The sequence below is a fragment of the Pavona decussata genome, unplaced genomic scaffold, assembly GCF_977016875.1.
Source record: "Pavona decussata unplaced genomic scaffold, jaPavDecu1.1 SCAFFOLD_85, whole genome shotgun sequence".
In the NCBI taxonomy this organism is placed as follows: Eukaryota; Metazoa; Cnidaria; class Anthozoa; order Scleractinia; family Agariciidae; genus Pavona; species Pavona decussata.
Window position 1 is genome coordinate 90,686 of NW_028145503.1, and position 7,933 is coordinate 98,618.

Here is a 7,933-nt window from a genome sequence, read left to right on the forward strand (position 1 = left end):
AAATTAATCAAAAACATTGGAGAGCAAATCACCATGATATACATGTGTATTTGGAAAATCGCATTTTCTCAACCTGACGAAAGATTCGTGCGGAGAAAATCCTCGTAAATGATTCGAACTTCGCGTCATGACTGCATGGTTTGGGGCTCTGACGAAGACAAGCTTCGGTACACAGTCGATTATCTCGTCGACAAGGACAACCTGTAGTAGAGCCTTGTTTTCTACGGGTCAAGCAAGCGTTCTTGCAATGACATGGGTTTGGTTCCTAAATTTAGATATTCAGGAGAAGCTGTCGAAACGAAATTATAAAAGCAAAATATATGATTGAAAGCAGAAATAAAGCTTACCAGTCGTTTCACTACAAAGTAGTTTTGTTACACTGCAGTTCAGTTGATTCGCTACGTTTTAAAATTGACACTTTCTGTAATATTTGAACTCAACTTGCTTCTCATGCAAAAACGTAGAAACAGCTAAGATAATTTTTCACACGACTGGATACCGAAATAACAATTAAATGATTCTTTGACTTTAGAGGTATTCGTTGACTTTTTGCTTTCCCTGGACAAGTCCATCAGTAAATTATTCCATGGTATCAAAGATATGAGTGTTCTAATAATTATGACATTAGGTCTATAATCGCTATAACAATTTTGACTGGCAAATACTTTGACTCGACAAGATTTGACTGTTTAGATTTTTCAAAGGATGCGTTTCTCAGCGCGAGGGCGTGCAATGAAGTGTGATATGCAAATCAGTTAATAAATGGTATCTAATGCGCATGTGCACCAGGTGACTGTGTCCCTGATCTGTGTCCCTTTAATACATGTAATTAGGATAGTTCCTAAAAGGTGATTACATTTGGTAGTTTCACATCTGATCTAAGATATCAGAGACTGATCACGAAGTAATTCTAATTTATTGGTCACGACCAGCACACATTTGTGCTGGACAAATTCCATGCTTTTGATAAAATTATATTATTTTAGAACCTACAGCTGCTGAGAGAAAATTCAAATTCAAATTTGCCATCAAACCAAATGAAGAATTGTTTATCTTTGTTACCCATAAACCTGTTAGTATACCAGAGTTTTCCAGGCTTTCTCAACATTGCATTAAAGCCTGGAAATCCTGGTTCTTGCACGGTCGAGTCTGGTTAAACTCTGGTAACCCTGGTTATTTCTAAAACCTGGGTTAACCAAGTTTTTGCAGGACCAGGGTTACCAGACTTACCTAGAAAACTAGGGTTAACCAGGCTTTTTTCACATAGGGTTCAAGCCTGGTAAGACTGGTTCTTGAAAACTCTAGAGCTTTGTTAAACCCTGGTAACCCTGGTTATTTACGGAACCCGGGTTGCCGAACTTACCAGGGTTACCAGGGTTAGCCCGGTTGACCAAGACGTCTGGGAGCCTGGTTATACAATGGTAACCCTGGTTATTTGCAAGACCAGGGTTACTAGACTTACCTGGAATACCAGGGTTAACCAGACTTTTTGCACATAGGGTTCAAGCCTGGTAAGTCTGGTTCACGAACCAGGATACCCTGGTTTTTTTACCAGGCTTGAACCAGGGTATAACCCTGGTTTTACCAGGCTTTTGTTGCCAGGGTAGAAGAGAGACACTCTTTAGCTTAGTTTTCCTGTCCCCACTTACCCATGGCAGCTGTAATTTCTCCAAATGGAAGTAGTACATGAAACTGCCCGGATGTGACCCAACACGTTTCTTTAAATTCGCGATTTTCATTGTGTATGAGATGGATTAAGTCTTAAATAACAAAAACCTATCTTCCTAAAAAATGTTAAGGTATCTCTGACTCCATCCAAGTTAAAGTCGGCCTTGTCAATGATGAGGCTCTAATGTCACTGTAGCTACTCCGCCAACAAGCCGCAGTCGTTGTTCAATTATTAATGATTTCGTGTAAATTAATACAGATCGTCCTGCATATATGGAAATATATTAATCAAAATTTCTTATCAATGGGGCTTCGCGCGGGTGCCTTCGGCGCGCGCGCAGCTCCGCTAATATATTAACAATCGTGTGACAGAACTGTTTTAAATATCAAACGTTCGTGTTCAGCAGACCGAAAGGGGTCATTTTTTGTTTTTTATTTCATCACTTCTTTTAAAGTCTTTAAGATTTCAAGGTAACTTCCAACACCATTTGTTAGGAATCTGGATTATTCTGACTGGCTCAACTGCAATTATTGCAAAGTAAATGAATACTTTCTGTGTACAAGAGTTAGAACAGGGGTTCATCCATTCGCAGTCAGTAGGGTTCAAGCAAGAAATTTAAAATGTTTAGACCTCTTGTAGCCTTCCTTCTTTTGTCACCAATAAGGGTTGCATTAGTTACTTTATGTAAAAACGGCTTTCAGTAAATATGAATCATTTCCAAGCATTAATAATTTTTATTTTTACGCATGTAGACAATGTAATGACAGAGATCCACATATAATACTTGTATGAATCAGTCCGGTCAGCTTGTTTGCTAGATACGCTTGTTTACATAACATCACGATTTACACAAGAAAAATTTCGATGAGATTTACTGACTTATTTTCGGGAAGATTTAACGGATTATAAACTCTTGTAGGACAGCCATAATTTTACGTTATCCAAGTATTGTTTCAGTGCTAGTGCCATCTGTCTGAAAAGTGAAAGATTGATTTCTCCACTTATCAGGCACCTTCTCCAGCATCACAAATGCAACTGGCAAATTTTCCTGGATGTTTGAAGGCATTGGTAGTGGGCCTGACAAAAACAAAAAAATGGAGAGAGGTCGTGAGTGTGTTGCATTGGATTTTTCAATTTCAATGTCATAGTGTGCTACCTGAGGTTCTAAGACAACTAATTATTGTCCTGAGCGGATTTCAATTGACTGTCGAAAGTAATTTCGCAATTGCTTTGGTTTTTCTTTACTTCGCTCTGTAATTGGCCAGCAAAACACGTGCCACCCTCTCAACAAAATCAATAGCCCCTAGCTCGCACGCGTTTTCCCACGTTCTGGCGTCGGATGTGAGGGTATATCTTTAGCTTGGTAAATGAATGGGAATGGGAATGAATTGGGAATGATGACACGTGCATACTTGGAAACTGAAAAGAAATCCGAGTTCTCCTATCATTCCGATTACTAGTTCGGATGCTCTACCACCGAGCTACAGGAGACTCGTTGGAGCTAAGGACATTAAACTAGGTTCATGGGACAGGCATCCTGCATACTGCTAGGATTTGAATGTCGAACGTGTGGTATGTGAAATAAATGTGATGGTATATTTCCAGCCTGGAGAGTGAATGGGAATGATTTATTATTCTAGAAAGTGAGACAGGCATACTCGGAAGAAAGAAATCCAAGTGTTCCTATCAGTCAAACCTAAGACCTCCCGATTACTAGTTCGGATGTCATAGAATTGTAAACCGCCAGTAGACTTGATATGTGCGGTACATAAGAAATTATGAGTGACACCAGAGCAAACAACCTTCTACAACAATTGCAATTTATTATAAGAGAAGACACTTTTTACAATATTAGTAACCCATAATTAGCAAGGGCTATTCGAGGTAGCCGGGGTAGCATGGATTGTTGTTTACATGCTCAAAAGGAAAAGAAAATTAACAACACAAAATGGATTTATTAAACAGATAGAAAAAGGAAATAGGAAACTAAGATCAACGTACTTGACATGTCACGTGATCGTTTTTGTGAAAAAAAGCAAAGATTTCACAGGTAGGCGACGGTTTTAAGAGAAAAAATTAAACAAAAACGCGTTTCTAATAAAGATCTAAATCACTTAAATATCTAAGTAAATAACTTCACGTTTGGAATGATCGTCCGTTGTGCTCCAAAAAAAAATTATCAGGACAAAGGTAGGAAACTCAGTAGTTGAGTTATCTATATAAAAAAAATTCGCCGCCGTATCGCCAATTTTTTCGGTCACGTGATGTGTTACGTGATCCAAATTATACTTTAAGGCAAAATAAAACATCGAGTTTTATATTCAAGGAAAATTTCATTTTGTTCTAGGCAGACAAACCGAAAATATAGAGGATCATTCATGATTTCTGAACACCCTTCAAACTCAGGCCTTAAACTGCTTGAGGTCGGCAAGAACTCCCAAGCATGTCTATTTTGAGAACTAACTCTAATTAAAAGACCTAAACAAACAGACGACAACCTACAAAACGTTTAGGTAGGATAACCTAGACTTTGAATTGAGTGCACCCAAGGATTCATTTTGGTAAATATCTGTTCTGAAGCGGCCTTAATTTCCTCAGAAATTGGGATTTAGCCGTAAAGAAATGAAATCCACTGTTTTGTTCGGCAAAACGTTTGCTCGTATCGATGGCAACCTAGTTTCTTTAGTTTTCGAAGGGGCAAGTAGGGGCAAATGTGTAGTTAAAAATGCCAAAAAGGGTTAGCCTGGACTAACAAACGTTATCAGATCACTGAATCTTGTGTTCAGGTGCGTAAAACTTACAAGTCTCCGTAAGCGGAAACAAAACAAATCATGTCCTATGTCTTGATTTTTTCTCACGTCGGCCGTTGCTATAAGATATTTGATAAACGGAAAAGTCGCCGCTTTTGCTTGTAGCATTTCCACAACGACTTACTGTATTAGCGTAATTTGCAAAGCGTTTAACGGAGTGTACTTTTTTAAACGGTTCCGTTTTAACGTTTTCTTTCAAGCGATACTTGTTTTTTTTACTTCTAGCATTAACGTTTTGGAGCGTTCATTCAACAGCGAATTTTCACTTGAATTTTCGATAAAAAATCATGAAACTTCGCTATTCTCAACAATATTTCACTCGAATAGATGTATTCGCCGGCTTTTTGAAGAGTGGCAAGAATTTCCGTTTTCACTGAGACAATACATGCGGTTGCGTTGGTTCCCCGTCAATTCGTTAGCCCTTTGTGCTGATAATTTTGCCCGCCACTTCGGCCCAACTTACAGCTTTGCTTGATGAGGTCGACTTCAGTCCCTATTTTTTTTTCCCATAATAATTAATTAAAGATTACAAAATCGACGTACAACAAAAACCGCAGATATCCAAAAAAATTGTGATTACTCTGGAACACGAGACGAGTACGTGCAAAACTGTAAGAAAATTTTCACAGAAGGTGACCGGAAGAAAAAGTGGCTTGCAAAATGATTGGCTAATTTTTAGGCGTTAAGGGACGGTACTAACTTACAGGCGTTAAAGTCGTTATGCGGCGGTACTTGGTTGTGTGGCGAGAATTTTTTTCAAGCGCTGTTTTCTCAAACTTTTAGTAACTTGGAGGAGACACTTTCAAGAGCTACAACTCAACAATGATTTGGCCGCTTTCAGTCAAATTTGGCCAGATGCTAGAAAAATATATAATCAACAAAAAACTGTCGATAAATTCGATAGTTCTAAAACTTCTTTCCTTGAAAGCCATTTCCGTGCGTTAACTCCGCATGGTTTCTTGCAGTTTTGAAAATGTTTTGTAACTTTTGAACGCAATTGAATTAAGGAAAACCTCGACACGTTTTTTAAACATGCTTCTGGGATCCTGACGAGGAGAAAGAAAAAAAAACTTACAAAATATCAAAGTCGCATTGAGTCGGAACTCTTGAACGACGATCTGGATCTGCAAGTTTGGACTTTTGCGGAAAACCTGGGAATTTATTTTCTTGGAAAAGCAATGAAAGCTTTCATTTGATATAGGGTTTTGGGTATCTGTGATGTAACTAAGAGGTGCTTCATCCGTTAAACTGAAGCCACCCCTGAAGGTACACACTAACCTTAAATTTTCAGGGTCGGAGCAAAGAAATCTCTATTCCAATTACACAAATATGTCTTAAAAAGACTGAGAGAAAGCGACCTGGAAACAAAGGAAAAATTTGACGTATTTTGCTTGAATTAATGTAAGTTCTCGCTCGGTTCCCCTGCATGTTTGGATCATAAGATCAACATGACGGTCACAAGCTATTACTTCACACCAGTAAAATAACTCAACCAAATAGGGAAATTCTATTTCCCAAGTCTTTTAAGAGAGAGACAACACTATAAAAAAATGTATGTTATAAGAACTTGTCGCAGTTTAATAAAACTTTAAGTTAATTTTAAAAATCGATACAAGAAACACCTATCACAGAAGGCCTGAAGTGTCAAGATAATTTGTTTGTAAGTCATTCGTCTAGGCGTGTGGAAAGCAAAGGAGTGAGAGGTTGACGTGACTTACATCGGATGATTTTCATCGACCAATCACATTGGAGAACCAATTTACCAGATGTTTTTTTCCGAAGACAAACATCCGGACACGAGAATAGATAGTGACTGAAAAGATGCCTGTACATGTTTTGCGGCCATGCTGACTTAATAAATGTTTCTCAGAGGGTGTCACCTATTTTCAGTGTCCCTTTGAAAAGTTTAAAATAAGCAAAGACTTCAGTTACTTTATTTTATTTTAAGAATTAGTTAACGAATCAATAATTAGCTATGAATAGCTTTTGCAATACTTTATTTGTTATAGTCATGCAAATAAAGCTTGTTGTTGTTGTTGTTCTTTGAACAGCCAAAAAACATATTTGTACAGACGTAAACGTCAAAATAATGTCTTAATTTTGTTACCAATAACCCTATTAGTGCACAGAAACTAGTATCATTCATCCTTGTGTGCTGATGGATAGGATGGAAATTGGTTGCAACTTGCAAAAATCAACTAGTGCCCTCAAGTCCCTCTTATGTATCTTGGAAAAATAGTTTAAACCTTTTTTAAAGTTTATTCTTGTGCAGAGAATTTATTACATTTTTTCGGCCCTCGCTGCTCCAAGTGGAATTTCGTGTTTCAGTTTCGACAAACCAGATACAGCAAAATCTACGGATTAGCGCCTTTTTAAGGCCCGTTTAGTTACCGGAAATGGCTTTAATTTGTCAGTTGCTCTTTAACAGAACAAGAGGTCAAATGCAAACTAAAACAAAAAAAGCGTCGGTAAGCCACATGCAGAAAAAATCGACAGTCTTAAATATGAACTCATCATTTGAAATAAGCTAATAGATGGGACAAGGCTCCATTCAGTGTATCCACCTTTTAGGACGCAAGCGTATTCTAAATATCGATGATTTCAGAATTATTGGCTTTCAACTAACGATATTTTGGTCCGTTTAATTTTGGAATACAACTTAGTTATTGCCCTGGCATGGCTGGCGAACACTTCTATTCCTATTTTTTCTCTTTATTCCCATTTATGTAATCAGGCGAGAGCATCAGTCAGGAATATTCAAGAGAAATATTTCTAATATGTTTTCTTTTATTAAATGTTTGCTCAAGTCAATTTTCAGACCACACGCTAATCTGTTTAGATTCATTAGTTGACATTTCAGGTCGTAGAAATTTTTAGGAAACATAGACCGTTCTTCCTGAACTAATGAAGTTGCCGGTTTGTCGAGCATCCTGGAGTTTAAAATTGTTTTCTAAAACACTTTTTTCGTTCCTTGACGAAAAAAAACTACGTCAGTCCCATGCTACTTTCCTTTTAGGTAAAAAAACGCCGAGGCCATGAAGTCAAGTTTTTCTTCACTGTACAATCAAAATTCTCAAAGCGATTCGTTCCCGATAAGAAACTATAATAGTTCCTTTACCTTTGTCATCAGTTGATTCGGAATGCTCCTCCATCACTTGGAGTGGGGCCTTGTCCTGCGCAAAAGAAATATTGAAAATGTTATGAGAGGTAAATACTTGTAACGAGAAAAGAAGATGAACAGAGGAGACTTTTTGAATAGTTAAATGTGTTTACATTAACAAACAATATGTACCTCGCCTGTCATAGACATTGTAGCACAACACGCGACTCTGGAGAAAACGTCAGTGTTGCTTGACTGTTTCAAGCTGAACAATTACTTTAAAAGAAGCAAGAAAATTTATTTAGAAGTTTGTGTACAGCATTGTGATCAAATTTCGTGTTATTTGTCATGTCA

At 37.6% G+C, this 7,933-nt stretch overlaps 1 long non-coding RNA gene across 1 annotated transcript; it reads right to left on the bottom strand.

Annotated features, from left to right (window-relative positions):
• Positions 1-2,383: 2,383 nt before the first annotated feature.
• Positions 2,384-7,933, bottom strand: LOC146475109 (uncharacterized). Its single transcript, XR_014865977.1, has 3 exons — positions 7,772-7,933; positions 7,598-7,652; positions 2,384-2,746 (listed from the first exon to the last, which is right to left on the bottom strand). It is a non-coding gene; the product is annotated as an uncharacterized LOC146475109 (long non-coding RNA).